Source organism: Hyaena hyaena, unplaced genomic scaffold, assembly GCF_003009895.1.
Source record: "Hyaena hyaena isolate Hyena2069 unplaced genomic scaffold, ASM300989v1 scaffold_1206, whole genome shotgun sequence".
Classification (NCBI taxonomy): Eukaryota; Metazoa; Chordata; class Mammalia; order Carnivora; family Hyaenidae; genus Hyaena; species Hyaena hyaena.
Genome location: NW_024081843.1, coordinates 474,946 through 490,856, shown reverse-complemented (window position 1 = coordinate 490,856; position 15,911 = coordinate 474,946).

Here is a 15,911-nt window from a genome sequence, read left to right as displayed (position 1 = left end):
TGTTTCTTAAGGATATAAGAGCCCATTGTTTAAAGGTTTATAATTTTTAAAAATTTTTCAATATACTTTGTAATGTCCATTGAACTCATCATGGTGACAATTTTTACTTTGTTCCGTTGCAGAAGTTCTGGGAGCTCTTTATTAGTGAGATGAGTCCTTTGGGATATGAGTTGCAAAGTTTGTACTTTATAGCTTAAACTTTTGCTGGATTTGTCATTAGAGATTTGTCATTTGTCTTAGAATTGAAAATGACCCTTAGGGTCCAAATGCTTTAATTTATTGATGAGGAAAATTAGCTCAGAGAAACATAAAGTTTTTGGCTCAAGGGAGAGCAAATCTGATCCCCAGATTTTTCGAGGAAGAAGTGCTCCACTTTAGCTAGGAGGAATGGAGGGACAGAGGGAAGAAGTTTTAGTTGCAGTGTGTTTATGTAATGATTTTATACAACATTGATATAGAATCCAAGCATAGTTTGTAGCTCCTTAATGTTGACAAGGTACAACTTAGCATTTCAACAATTTAATGGTAGAGTAGAAAAAATAAGAATTTTAGGAACTATAATCATTCTTTTTACAATCTTAGTTTTAGGAGCATTGCTGATTAGATGTATTAACCTAGCCATCTGGTAACACAGGTTAATTGCACTTATTGGGTTATTATATAAGCATTGTGAATCCAAGTTATCATATTACTTTTATTCTTTCTAATGGAATTATGCTATTATCAACTTATTACCATGCAGTAATTTCCATTATTTGTACAATGCTCCTTAAAGCCCATGGGGAAGCACTGAGATTCATGCCCATCTGGAAAAAGCTGAATGCCAAGAAGGATGCTCTGTGGCAGGGTCATTTCTACTGTTATAAAGCATGGAAAAGAATGTAACAACAAAGGGTCAGGGTTGTGTGAATGCCTTTATGGGTGATAAAGTTTGAATTAGCATATGCAGGGTATTCTAAGACAATTAATGTCCACTCTGTTAGTTAATTGGTTGGGGTGAATTCTTTCTTAGTGTTTCATTTGCCTTATAATTAGCTGTAGCTCAGCAATTAAATCATGTCACCAGCCCACTGTGATACTGAAGGATGGTGATAGTACTTTGGGTGGGTGGCACAGCTCCATGCAGACTATGCATAATAAATCAGACTTGCTGGCCTTTTTTTTTTTTTTTTTAAAGTTTATTTATTTTTGAGAGAGAGACAGAGCATGAGCAGGGGAGGGTCAGAGAGAGGGAGACACAGAATCCAAAGGAGGCTACAGGCTCTGAGCTGTCAGCACAGAGCCCAACATGGGCCTCAAACTCACGAACCGTGAGGTCATGACCTGAGCTGAAGTCGGATGCTTAACTGACTGAGCCACTGAGGCACCCCAGAGTTGCTGAATTCTTAAATGGCTTTCCTTCTTGGGCTTAGGAAGAGTCTTTTAAGTTAATTTGAGTGTTATCCATATATAATCATAAATGCACTGAAATAACTAATTCCATATAAGATTTTGACTGTAACAAGACTGTAGTATTGTGAATATCAAAAATCTGTGATGAGCACTGGCTGTTATATGTAAGTGTGATGAATCACTAAATTCTACTCCTGAAAACAATATTACACTATGAGTTAACTAACTAGAATTTAAGTAAAAATTTGAGAAACAATCATTGTCCTCATATACCATCTTTTTGAAAGTGGAATTCAGATACATATAAACATATGTAACTTTTTCTATTTATTTTTCCTACAAAACTTCTTAATAAAGATAAGAGAGTTTTGTTACTCTTATTGTTGCAGTTAATCTTCCAATTTATCCTTAAATATCTAATTTTAAACCAAAATAAATTGAAATATTCTTCTAAAAATTCCCCTAAATTGCTGCTTTAGAAAATACCTCATCCTTTAAAATAGAAAATAGCATGTATTGGTTGTTTTTAAATTTTATTTTAATGTTTACTTACTTTTGAGAGAGAGAAACCAAGTGCAAGGGGGAAAGGGCAAAGAAAGGGAGACACCGAATCTGAAGCAGACTATAGGGTCTGAGCTGTCAGCACAGAGCCCAGTGTGGGACTCCAACTCAGGAACTGTGAGATCATGACCTGAGCTGAGGTCAGATGCTTAACTGACTTGAGCCACCCAGTCACCCTGTTTTTAAATCTGCATATGTGTTGATTGGTTACCAGAATAATACTCAGATGTGTAAAAGATTTCAGACTATAGAAAATATAAAAAGTGTAAAATGAAAATTCCATGTAATCCCACCTTTGAAGATTATTATTTTATGATTTTATGACATCAGTTTTATGTCATGCTTTGAAAATATTGTCTTCCCTCTGATTAAGAAACAACATTGCAGGGGCACCTCAGTGGCTCAGGTAGTTAAGCATCCAACTCTTGGTTTTAGCTCAAGGCATGATCTTGCAGTTCATGACTTTGAGCCCCACGTTGAGCTCTGTGGTGACACTGCCGGCTTGTGATTCTCTCTTCTTTTCTCTCTGGCCCTCCCCTGCTTGTGCTCTCTCTCTCAAAATAAAGAAACTTAAAACAATTTTAAAAAGCAACATTGCATGTAGTAGAAAATTTCAAGTCTACAGTGAAGAAAAAAAATCACATGTAATTCTACCATTCAGAGGTGAACACTATTGGAATGTTTGCTTTGTATCATCCACATTTCTTTCTGTGCTTAGAAACTGTACCTACGTAGATAGTAAATATATAATCTGTGAATTTTTCAGTAAAAGCTGTCGAACTATTAATAGTTATATAATCTGCTTTTATACTAAAATGTGATCATTTTTCATGTCATTATATGTGATTTTGGTTTTTGATTAGAGAGAGAGAGAGAATGAGTAGGGGAAAGGGGCAGAGGGAGAGAAAGAAAATCTTAAGCAGGCTCCATACTCAACACAGAGTCCAATATGGCGCTTGGTCCCTGACTCTGGGATCATGACCTGAGCCTAATCAAGAGTCAGATTCTCAACCTGAGCCATCCAGGTGCCCCTTTCTCTCCCTCTGCCCCTTTCCCCTACTCATTCTCTCTCTCTCTCTCTCTCTAATCAAAACCCAAAAATCACATATAATGACATGAAAAATGATCACATTTTACTATAAAAGCAGATTATATAACTATTAATAGTTCGACAGCTTTTACTGAAAAATTCACAGATTATATATTTACTATCTACGTAGGTACAGTTTCTAAGTTTCTGAGTGTGATTTTTTTTTAATTTTTAAAAAATGTTAATTTTTTTTGAGAGAGAGAGACAGAGCGTGACCAAGGGAGGGGCAGAGAGTGGGAGATGCAGAATCCAAAGCAGTCTCCAGTCCCAGAGCCGTCAGCACAGAGCCCGATGTGGGGCTCGAACTCATGAATTATGAGATCATGACTTGAGCCAAAGTTGGGTGCTCAACCAACTGAGCCACCCAGGCACCCTCCATAGTGTGATTTTTAATGCCATAGTGTAATTATTCCTTTATAGTGGCATGTAGTATTTAACTATTTTTCTTGGATATGTAGTGTTTTGGGGTTTTTTTGCTTTTAAAATAATATATATATATATAAATATATTTTGCCAGATATCCTGAAGATAAATATATACAGAAATCCATTTTTATCTCCTTAGGATAAGTTCTTAGATGTGTGGTGATTTAAAAACAATAGAAATGTGCTCAATTCACATGTATAAACCTTCTAGGATGGACAAGTGGATGAACAAGGTTTCATCGTATTTTTAGGATGATGTTAGCAGGTGAATTAGAAAATTCCAGATTTAAGCCTTTTAATGTATGTAGATAATCTTCTAGGTTTAAACATTCTGGGTTCAGGTATTCAAATCCTGTAGTTGAATATATAATCACCACATTTGTGCAAGGGAAGACTATGGTGTTTGTTTTAATATATGCTTGTTTATGTCCCTGGGTTTTATATCCATTGGACGTTTAGGACTGTGTACATCACACCAAATAATTTAAAGTGAAATAGAGCCAAACACAGGATTTAAGGGATTCTCAGTAACAAGTATAACAAAGGGTATGGTAACTTTAGGATGCTTTAAGTTTCTTTTTTGTTTTAGCAGACCTCACTGTAGGATGAGAAAATATATTATTTTGTTTCAAAATGAAAGAAAAAATAATTATAAATTGAAAATATGAAAGGACACTACCTCAAGTGTTGATTAAAACAGTAATTATTAGAATAGAACCATACTTTTGTAGATATAGTAACTGTAATAGCTACTGTTTAGAAAGCTGATATTATTTGGTGTCCAGCACAGCCTTAGGAGCCTGCCACTCTAATTAATCCTCACTAAGGCCAGGATAATGGTATATGTATGTTAGGCCTGAATACTTTGATTTTAGACATTAGACTGTGCTGCCACTTTCTGAGTAAAATATCTGGCCCTGATTTTATCTGGGCCCATAGTAAGATAAATGAACAAGATACAGAATAAAATAGAATACAGAATAGAATGCATCAGAATGTGCAGACTTCATCCTTCATTGCTCATAATAGCCTTGAGGGAGAGTCAGTTATTTAACATGAGGTTTGTGTGGTAATGAATGGCTCAGTAATCAGCCACCATCCTCCCCTCACCCTCAACTCAGGAGGAAGTCATTGCCAGGCCTGCATGCCCTAGACTGAGGCTGTGGTTTGGGACAGCCCCTTGCTGTCAGACCCCAGAGGGCTCCCCAAGCCCAACCATAAGTCCTGGCTTTGAAGCCAGCACCAGATTGCCATTTCAGAAGAGGCAGTGAATCCTGGAAATCTCAAAAAGCACATCTTATGGGTAAACATTTCTCTTTGTTTTATCTCTCCAAATATAGGGTCAATTATCTAAAAGAATGGTATTTCCCTAAGGTTTTGGGGTCAGGTAGAAATGTGTTCAAATTAAGGTTCAGCCGTTAATAGGGATGTGTCCTTAGGTGTATCATTTAACCTCAATAAGCTTCAGTTTCATCCACATAAAATGAGGGTAATCTAACTGCAGGGCTGTAGAGGGAATCAAATGATTAAAAACATACATTAGGGGCTCTTGAGTGGCTCAGTCAGTTAAACTTCCAACTTTGGCTCAGGTCATGATCTTGTGGTTCATCAGTTGGAGCCCCGCATCAGGCTCTGTGCTGACAGCTCAGAGCCTAGAACCTGCTTCAGATTCTGTGTGTGTCTCTTTCTCTGCCCCTCCTCCACTCTTGCTCTGTCTCTCATAAACATTAAAAATAAATAAATAAAAATTAAAATATGCATTAAACACCCAGAATAATGCCTGACATGTAGTAGCCCTCCACAGTACTTGTTGAACTGAAACAAGTGCTTAAAACTATGGCTTGATAGGGGCGCCTGGGTGGCTTAGTCGGTTAAGCGTCTGACTTTCGCTTTGGTCATGATCTCTTGGTTTGTGGGTTCGTGTCCCGTGTTGGGCTCTGTGCTGACTGCCAGCTCAGAGCCTGGAGCCTGTTTCAGTCTGTATCTCCCTCTCTCTCTGACCCTCCCCTGCTCACGCTGTCTCTCTCTCTCTCTCTCCTAGAAAAAAAAAAAAAAGTATGGCTTGATAAGACCTTTTTTGTCCCTGTAACAATGATGTTGGAAATTTTGCAGATAATGATCTAGATGATATTGAGGATGGTGTTTTTGCAAATCATTTACTGTACTTGCTTACTGAGTAGTCAAGTTAGGTATTTCTTTGTGCTTTAGTCTCTACATCTGTCAGTTAGCATTATTTTATCTCAGCATATTATTCCCAAGAGAAACAGCCTTTGCATGTTATCATTAGTAGTGCTATGTGTGCTAGCTTTGGTTTCTTTTTGTCAGTGTTGAGTTGTGGGGGGTGGTGTTTACAATTTTTTCCTATAATTTTTAGAATGTTTTGGGAAAACAAGCTTGAAAATTAATCCACTTTTTTCTTTTAAAATGTATTTGTTTTTATAGTATTGCAATGGTTGGCCTTTGAGTGGTAATAATACCATTTGTAATACAGCTAGTCAGAGGTGCCTTCTGAGTTTGTGGGCAGGATTTCTTGGTATGAAGTTGGCTGACTCAGATCACACCCAGAACATTGGCCTTATTCACCTTGGGTTTTAACCAACTACATGATCCTCCTGGAGATAAACTGCTCTAAAGATCTGCACATTAGACATTTTCTAATGACAAAAAAATTTTTTTAATATTACAGGTGAATGGGTCATTCACAGTGAGGGATGACAATGTCTGAAAACTATTGGAGATAGTAAAAATAGATTCAAGAGTAGATTCTCTAAAGGCCATTTTTAATGATTGGGAGCATATGTATTAGGGATGACACAGGGCATCTGGAAGTTGGATGCATCTTTTCATACATTATAAGAAAAACTGCCTTACCATTATTTGAAAATACCAGCACTCCAGTTTCTATTTACTGTCATCTATAGACCTTACTTAGAGCTGGGTACATTTGTGATTTACCACTTATAATTTGCTGCCAGCCCTTGACCTGGAGAGATCATTTTAGGTGCCCTTTGGAATAGTAACCAGTCATTTGATGCAAATGCAAAGCCAAGTCTAGTTACTGAAATTGAAAATAATGAAGCCAGCCTTTTAACAATCAGGCCGTTGGAACAGCTGAATACTTAAAATATTGGTCTGTCTAATGGTTTCTCCTATGGCTTCTTATCTCTGTTGGTTAGGCATCCTCATCGAGAAAGAGACAAGCAAGACAGCTGTCCCACAACAGCAGACCATCTGTTGTGGGACAGATTTTCACTCAAAAGAGAAGTAAATTCGTCATTAAACTTTTGGCGAATGTCATGAAAATAAAAATCTAACTTAAAGTCAGATTTGAATTTTATTACGCTATGGCCTAGATTTGCTTCTTTGGCTCAAGCTATTGTCTTCCATTGGGACAATCTCTTCAGCTATAAGTTAGCAGGTTTCAAAACAAAGCATGTAAATTAACAGAAAGTACAAAAATTAGAATCAATAGAATAGGAAATAGATTTATTTTAGTTTTGTCATTTAATTGCACCTGATAAAACAGGAATATATGTAGTGTAAATGGTCAGGTTCAAAATTATGTCACTTAGGGTGACATAATTCTCTCCAATCATTCTTTAAGATCTACATAAAAAGAAGAATCTTTGAAAAAGTAAACATTTCCAAAGAGTAATCAGATGCCTTTAAAAGTGTGGTATAAGAATAAACCAGTATTGGATTTCTTAGGGTGGATCTTGTTGCAGTAGAATAAAGGTTTAAATTTTATTCTTAATTCATTTACTAGCTCATACAGTGTTATTTATATTTTCTTTCTTTTTCTCAATGTTTATTTTGAGAAAGAGAGAGAGCAAGCTCATGTCCGCGCGTGCATGAGCAGGGGAGGGTCAGAGAGAGAGGGAGACAGAGAATCCCAAGTTGGCTCTGCATTGTCAGTGTGGAGCCCAACATAGGGCTCTATCTCACAAACCTAAGATTGCAACCTGAGGCAAAATCTAGAGTCTCAGGCTTAATTAATTGCCTGAGCCACCCAGGTGCTCTTTGTATTTTCTTTTAACTTAAGTCATGCTTAATAATACATTCTTTTCTTCTCCTTTCTGCCAGACTGCCTGTAGAAGTAGCATGTGCTTGCAGCCATAGTTCCTTACCACTCACTGGCTTTAAACACTTGAACTTTGAGTTTGGCCCCACTTTGCCAACATTCTCCAGAGTCTCACCCTTTATGTCACATTGTTAAAAGCCACATACTGTTGAATTTACCTCTGCAAATCTGATATGACCAATTTCCCACCATGGTAGTCTCATAGGAGCTCGCCTCCGAGGTAACTGTCTGAGCTGTACATTTCCCACATCACCTCATGAATACTAGATGTGTTTTATTCACATGGCTGTTCAGTGAGTATTTTCTCACTGTCTCTATAGCAAGGCTGATTTTCTCGACCTGGCAGTTGAGCCAGCATAAACTCCCACTGCTGCTCTTCATCCTACCTATAATGCTCCAAACCAGTTCTTTTGTGTATGCTCTCATATCCACGTGGCATCTGTAGTGTCTCTTTACTTCTCTCCAATTTCATGATAAAAGTTTATCCTTCTTTCAGAGCCCAGAAGGAAGGACATCTCATTTATTAAGTGTTTCTGATCCTTCTAACTAGAGATAATATTTTCTTCTTCTAGGTTTTATCTGTACCTCTCTTCTGATGTTTCATATTCCATCCTGTGTTATTTGTGTGGGCATCTTATTTTACCTTCTGAAGGGGAGCATCAGTTTCATTATATCATTTCATTTACAAACTCCAGTGTCTGGTTCAGTGTCTTGCCCTTTTTATAAGTTAATTACATTTTGGATAAATCAATGGACTAGCTGGCATTACTACAGAGCACTTGCTGAGCAAGAATATCAGTGGTTATACTTCCATGGACCAGGCTCTGTGGTGGTTGCTCAGGGGAGATTGAGGCATAGTGAATGCTTTCCACTTAGAGGTGCCTGGGGCCTGCCTGGAAAGCCATGTCTGTGCAGAGCTTCTGTCTTTTGAAGTATAACCATGGGAAAGTTTTGCTCCCCCAGAGACAGATATCTTTTTTCTTTCTGCTGGTAAATACTTTATAAGAAACAGAAAGATTTAGGGGGCCTGGGTGGCTCAGTCGGTTGAGCGTCTGACTTTGGTACAAGTCATGATCTTGCTGTTCGTGGGCTCGAGCCCCACATCAGGCTTTGTGCTGATATTTGTGGGCTCATGCCCCGCATTGGGCAGGCTCAGAGCTTGGAGTACGCTTCAGATTCTAAGTTTCCGTCTCTTTCTCTACCCCTCCCCCACTTGCACTCTGTCTCTCTCTGTCTCTCAAAAGTAAATAAATATTAAAAAAAAAAAAACAGAGTCATAAAATGATTTTTAACCCTAAATTAAATCATATCTTAAATGGCTAAAATTATAAGACTTATACTAGCCACTATCCTGTTCTTGACCAAGGTATAGTTCCTCATATTATTAGCCTGTTTGTAAATAAAAGCAAACAGATAATCTGAGATCTTGCTTCACTTGCCCTTGAGGGTTACTGAGGTTTACATGTGACCAGGCTTTGGACAGTCCTTCATGACTTGACAGAAGCAAGGACCAGGAGCTATGAAGACTGAACACTCTGACATAGTTTCCCAGATCACGGTTGAGAAAAGAAAGAAGAAAGAATGTGCTTGGCTCTACACCTCAGTATAGCCAAATGCCCAGTAAAGCAGAAATAGTATACCTGTAAAGTTGCCAAGGCAACATCAAGGGTATAGAGAAGAGTAGACAGAATGATTTATGAGAATTTCTTGCCATTGGAATGGGTCTAGAATTATACTTCCATATCTTTTCCTCACTAGGATAAATTTCATAGGATTTATCAAGGGAGCTATAATGCATAAAAGCTTGAGATGTTTTCAGAGCCCAAGGGGACTGGGGTGAGGGACAAGGAGAGGAGGAGCAAAAGCAACAAATGAGAAAAAGTGTTTATGGTATGCTTTTAGTCTTCTCTTGAACTGATGCTGTGTCCAGATGTAAAACTGATTTTTTGGAAACATGCAAATGTTGTGTATTTAAAATGTGCCTAGTGGAAACTAATTTGACAATAAACTATTAGAAAAAAAATAATAAACAAAAAAAAATAATAAAATGTGCCTAGAAAAAAGAAAGTCCATTTACTGGGGTAAAATGGAGAGGCTTGATTTCCATATTAAAAAAATTCTCTCAGCTTCTACTTTAATATAAGTGGATTTACAAAGACAATTACAGATCAGCATGTGGAATAACATGTTGTCATGGCACAGAGATTGAAGTTGCATTTTTTTTTTTTTAATGAACGGTTGAGAAAGAAGCTCTGGGGCAGATAGAATTGGCATATGTTAACACTCTTTCTGGGCATACTGCAGTTAGCCACAGTTATCAGATGTCCACACTGATTTTCACTGTCATGAATGATTATTATTAATTTTTAAAGTTTATTTTATTTTGAGAGAGAGAGAGAAAGAGTATGAATGGGGGAGAGACAGAGAGAGGGAGGGAGAGAATCCCAAGCAGGCTTTGTACTCTCAGTGTAAAGCCTCATGTGGGGCTTGAACTCACAAGCCACGAGGTCATGACCTGAACTGAAATCAAGAGTCGGATACTTAACCACCTGAGCCACCCAGGGGCCTCCACTTTCATGACGTATACATGGTTCTATCAGTTTTATACTGTTTCATAACAAATTACAACAAGTATAGCAGCTTAAAACAATATACATTTATTATTACATGCTTTCTGTGGATCAGAAGTACAGGCACAGCTTAGCTGGGACTTTTGCGCTGGGTCTCACAAGGCTATAATCAAGGTGTCAGTTAGGCTGTGATCTTATCTGCAAACTCAGCTAAGGAAGAATCTACTTCCAAATTAACTCAGACTATTGGCAAAAATCATTGTTGTAAACTGAGGACTTCGGATTCATATTGGCTGTTGGCCTCAGAGGCTGCTCATAGTCCATTGCCACATAGTCTTCTCAACATGACCACTTTCTTCATTATACTGGCAAGGAGATGCTGAGAGAGTATCTTACATATCTGCTGGCTAGAAACAAGTCATATATCCAACCACTCAGGGGAAGGGAATTACACAAAGATACGAACATCAGGAGGTAGGGGGCATTGTGGGTCACTTTAGAGTTTGTCTATCACAATGCTATTCTGAGAAAAAGGGCACCTTTTTCTTTAATTTTAAAAGCTGTGCAATCTGGAAATCTGTTCAAAATTAGCATATGTGCAAGTTAGATTATTAAAGTTTACATTTTTCATATTCTTGTCCTTTGGTAAATGAGGAAAATAAGTGAAGTTGCAACTCTACTGAAATGGAATCTGACATGAAGGAAGAGAGGGGTTAGCAGGGTTGAAAGAACTATACAATGAAAGAAGAGAATATTCCCTATTCTCACCCAGAAAAATCCAAGTGATGGATTAAACTATTCCAGTGTGTTCCCTAACCCACTGAGAGAGGCCTGAGGTCTGAGAAAACAGTTTGATAGAAGGTTTCTGAAAGACTAGCATGTGCCTTAATGCAGTTTATATAGACTTGGGCCTCTGTACTTTCTGTAGTTAAATCAGAAATGTTGCTTTGCAGGGCATCTGGGTGGCTCAGTCGATTAATTGTCTCACTCTTGATCTCAGCTCAGGTCTTGATCTCAAGGTTGTGAGTTCAAGCCCCACACTGAGCTCTGAGCTGGGTGAGAAGCCTACTTAAAAAAAAGTCTGTTTCAGAAATGTTGCTTTGCATGAAATGGCCAATTTTCTAGTTTACCTTGATGCCCCTGTTTCAGGGCTTGGAAAGTATTATGGCCTTGATGATTTGTTCCTTGTATTTAAAACATTTGTAAACCATCATGCTTGGGTTATAGGTTAGGCTTTGACGCAGTTTATGCCCCAAGTCACGAGGGGACTTGAAAAAAAAAAAAACTAAGGAACAAGATTGCAGGTTTCCATGTGGCCTGGGGCTGAATTGATTGTTCCCATTGCCTCTAGAAAGACTGAGTTCAGAGATTTAGGGTCACATGGTATACTTGGGGGATTCAATAATTTCTTTGCCTTCAGAATGGTTCCCTCAAACTCACCCTCCAGTTTATTACCACCTGCAACAACTGAACTTCAGTTGAAAGGGCCCTTCATTACTTGGTTCTTCATTTATTTTGTAGGACATCCATGTTTTACATAGGACAAATCACAGTGCAGGTGAATTACTTCCTGGGCTGTGGTCTGTACCGCAGTGGTTGACACATAGAAGGGGATGCTGAGTAAATGCTGGTAAACTGCTGCCACCACCACTTTTATACGAATACATTCTGCTGAGTTTCTTCTGCTTTCTATACCTGGACCAGGTATAAGGGACCAGGTATAAGATGTCATACCACAAAAAGAAGAGTAGCATAAAACATAACTAACAACAAGAATGATACATATTATCTGCTGAGGTTTTCTGTGTTAGGTACTTTATCTAGACTAACACATTTAGTCCTCACAACAACCCACAAGTTAGATATTATTCTTCTTATTTTATGAACAATGCAACAGCCTCAAAAGTAAAGACTTTGCCTGTGTTGAGATAAATGTTCCTTTATTACTAAGAAAAGTGAGCAAATCAGAATCCCCTATTCTTTAAGTATCCTTTTAGTTAAGCTGCATTGTATATCTACTCATTGCATATGTTTTATAATGAGATGTCCTCCCTCAATGATTTTGGAGAACACCCTTATGTTTTAGAAATACAGTTTGGACCCATTCTAATTTGTCTCCTCTGAGAATAGCCATTTGCTCTTCATTTGTCAATATTCTGTGTATTTGTATAGCAGGCACTATAGAAAGTAGTTTCACACATTTAGCAGAAATTCCCCACTGGGACCTCAGCAGACACGTGCAAGTCTGTGGCACCTATGTTGCCTTTCCCTTTCCTTCAAGGGCACACACCTGCAGGCCCCTGAGCTGCAGTATTCCATGCAGAATGCCCTACAGCTCTACCTCTCACTGTCTTCAGCCCTGCATCCGCAGGCAACATCTGGATAACTCCTGATTTATCTTACAAGTCTCAGACAGGATGCTCTTTCTTCGCAGAAATTTTTCTTGATCTTTTAACCCCTTTGGATACCCTGGACTTTTCTTATCTCTTGATGTGTCCTCTCTGATATTTGTTTATCCATTTCCTTGCCTCCTTCACCCATTGGATTGTGAGCCCATTCAGAGCAGGGGCAGTGCTCCCCAGCATTTGGCCCCGGGGTAGGCATCCAGTGAGTCTGTGCTGAAGTAGGAGGGAATGCACATTTCATCAGAGCCCGAGAGCAGCCCTGGGAGGGTCCCACACCCTGCCAGGGCCACCACATCATGGTTGATTTCATTTACAGACCAAGTCTCCTAACCCAGGTCTCTTTCCCAGGGATCATGCTTTTACATAAAATCTCTTCAATTTTTTTTTTCATCCAGCCTAAATAAACTTAGTTTCTTTAACTTTTCTTCCTAGAGACTTTATTTCTAACATTTTCAGTGATTGGTGATAGTTATTTTATAACTTTTTCAAGTTTTTCTATTTCACTTGCCGTATTTTAAAAAAGCATTAAAAGGGACACAGGATAAAGCAGACCCATAATTTTGGGTGTTACAGACTTTATCACACTGCTTATTCAGTTCTTTCTAGTCAGTACCTCCAAGTCTTTGATGCTGCCTTAGGCTTTTTATTCCTGGACTTCTCTGTGTGAGATGAAATGTGGCTGAGGAGACAAACATAGGGGTATGCATTCACTCTGTTTTGCAGAAGGTCTTTTCCAGGAATGTAGTTTGGTGATTGCTCAAGCTCTGAAGAATCTCAGGGAAAGCCCGTCACCGTCTCAAGAGACAGAAATGTGGTTGGCTCCATTCCACAGGATTCCTGAGTAAGCGCTAAAGCGCTGCTCACAGGAGTGATCCTTTGCTTACCATAGTTGACTGATACTTCTGTGATCCAGAGAGGTCATTTAATTTTCTTTAAAAAAAGGGTTATTGTTAAAGTTTCTTTTTTAACATTCATTTATTTTTGAGAGACAGAGACAGACTGTGAGTGGGGGAAGCACACAGAGAGAGGGAGACACAGAATCTGAAGCAGGCTCCAGGCTGTCAGCACAGAGCCTAATGCGGAAGTCAAAGTCATGAGCCGTGAGATCATGGCCTGAGCTGAAGTTGAAGGCTTATTCATCTGAACTTCCAGGCACCCCATTTTTTTAAATTTAGTAATATATTTGCTCACTGTGGGACTCACACTCACAACCTGGAGATTAAGAGTCTCATGCTTGACCAACTGAGCCAGCCAGGCACCCCTAAGTCATTTAATTTTCATTCCATGTACCCATCCTTCCTACCTTGTTTCTTCTCAGAGCCATGCTTCATTCCTTCCTATTTCCTCATTAATTAAATGGGAAGACTGTACTAAGTTGAATTTCAGCATCATCAGAATGCTCCACGATTCAGTCCCTGAGGCGCCACCCTTGAGTAACTCATGCAGTGTTCTCTGAGCAGTGATCTGTTGGGAGTGCCCTGCTGGATCAGATGAAAAGCCTTCTGATTTATTAATTGTTGTCTCTGGGCTGAAATAGGACATTATTGACATTATATGAATCTATTCTTTACAAAGCTAGATTAGCCTTTGTTTGTTTCTGAATTTATTTTGCTTTGCCCCAGCTGGTATGGAGGAGACATTGATGTGTCTGTAAATTTCAGGAGAATCCAAGTTTATGTTTCAAAGAAACTGCCCCACAGTTTTCTGGTCCAATTTTTAGGTACTTTATCAGGACCCCATACATTTTAAAAAATAAATGCTAGTGGTCGTCATTGTTGATGAAACTATGCAAGGTGTTCCTTGTTTTAAGGTGTTCTGGTCTGCAGCGTGCAGCCCTTCAAGTATAATGAGGGAATCATCAACTAGACTCTTCTCTCTGTGTGCCTGACTGCCTTTCCCCCTGATGCTGCACACACCGGTAGTAAGATCACAGAAAACTTACCTTTAAAGGTCACAGGTAAAAATAAGTACAGTATTAAAAGTGTCCATCTTTTAGTATCATTTATTTAGAGTTCTTTTTCTTTTACAGTTAAAGGCTTTCCATTCGCTGTTTTGTTCTTTCATGCTTGTCAGCAATGTCTGCCTGGCCCTGTGATGCCATGAGCCTGAGCTTGGGGGGAAGGACTGCTGGTGTTCAGGGCTTTGCCCATATCCAGCTGTGAAGTAACATGAATAAGAATATTGTCCTCATGGAGCTGAAATAAGAATTAAACTCTCTAATATGTGAAGATGCTTATTTATGCCCAGAATTGCCAAGTGCCAGGTCTTAGTGATTTGAGCCAGGATATTCAGTAAGACTATAAGGTTAATATATTCTTAAATGAGCACCTCCCACTGTCTCAAGTGTTTCTGCTTCTCATACTTCTCTATGTGTATCTCTATTTCTTTTATGACTTCATTATCTCTCCCCACTCTAGTAGCTTTCTACAACTGGATATAACAGAGAAGTACCTTTTAATTATTAATCACTGCTGCTATATAATCTTAAGTAAGTAAAACCAAATGGGGACAGTTTTAGTTTTATCTCTCTAGAAAACATATATACACATTTTTTGCACTGACCAATTAGTTCTTGAGTCTTTTGCCCACAATGGATTCAGTGATTTTCAGTAGAAAATCTTTACAGCAGGGCTACTAAAGCACTTCTAATTCAGGAACATCTTTTCTCTTTCTTTAAGAAATGGATTTCATAGAATTTTATACTCACTTTGTCCCTAAAAATCTACTGAAAAGTGTATCATAAAAATATGAGAAATCATAGCTATAAAATAAAGCAAATAACTATGTTTTGTTGACTTAACAAATAATGGAGAGGGGCTGCCTGGATGGCTCAGTTGGTTGAGCATCCAACTTTTGATTTTCACTCAGGTTATGATCTCAGGGTCATAGGATTGAGCCTCACATCAGGCTATTTGTTGATTTTGGAGCCTGCTCAAGATTCTCTTTCTTCCCCTTTGCCCCTCTCTCATGAGTGCACATTCTCTAAATGAATGAATGAATGGATGAATGGATGAATGAATGAATGAGAATGTGGGGTCATTTAAGTGGATGGAAATTTTGAGACTTTTAGACACTTCAGAATTCGACTGGGTTTAATTTTTTTCTTTAAAAAAATCTTCCTTTTCCCACTGATGTGCTTAGGAAGTGACAAATCACTATGTCTTTGGGTTTTTTAATGGCCAAGCAAACCCATCCTTAACTCAGCTGTACCTCTACAGCCCCAGGCTGATTGCTCCTACTGTGCCTTTCTCTTTTTCTCCAAAAGAGTCCTCTTACTCAAATTGTGACTATCAACTGAGCACATTATGTTAGTTCAGACTCTTGAGATTACAACCAACAGCCCACAAGTCAAACAAAAAACTCATTTAAGAGGAGGTGCCAGGAAGC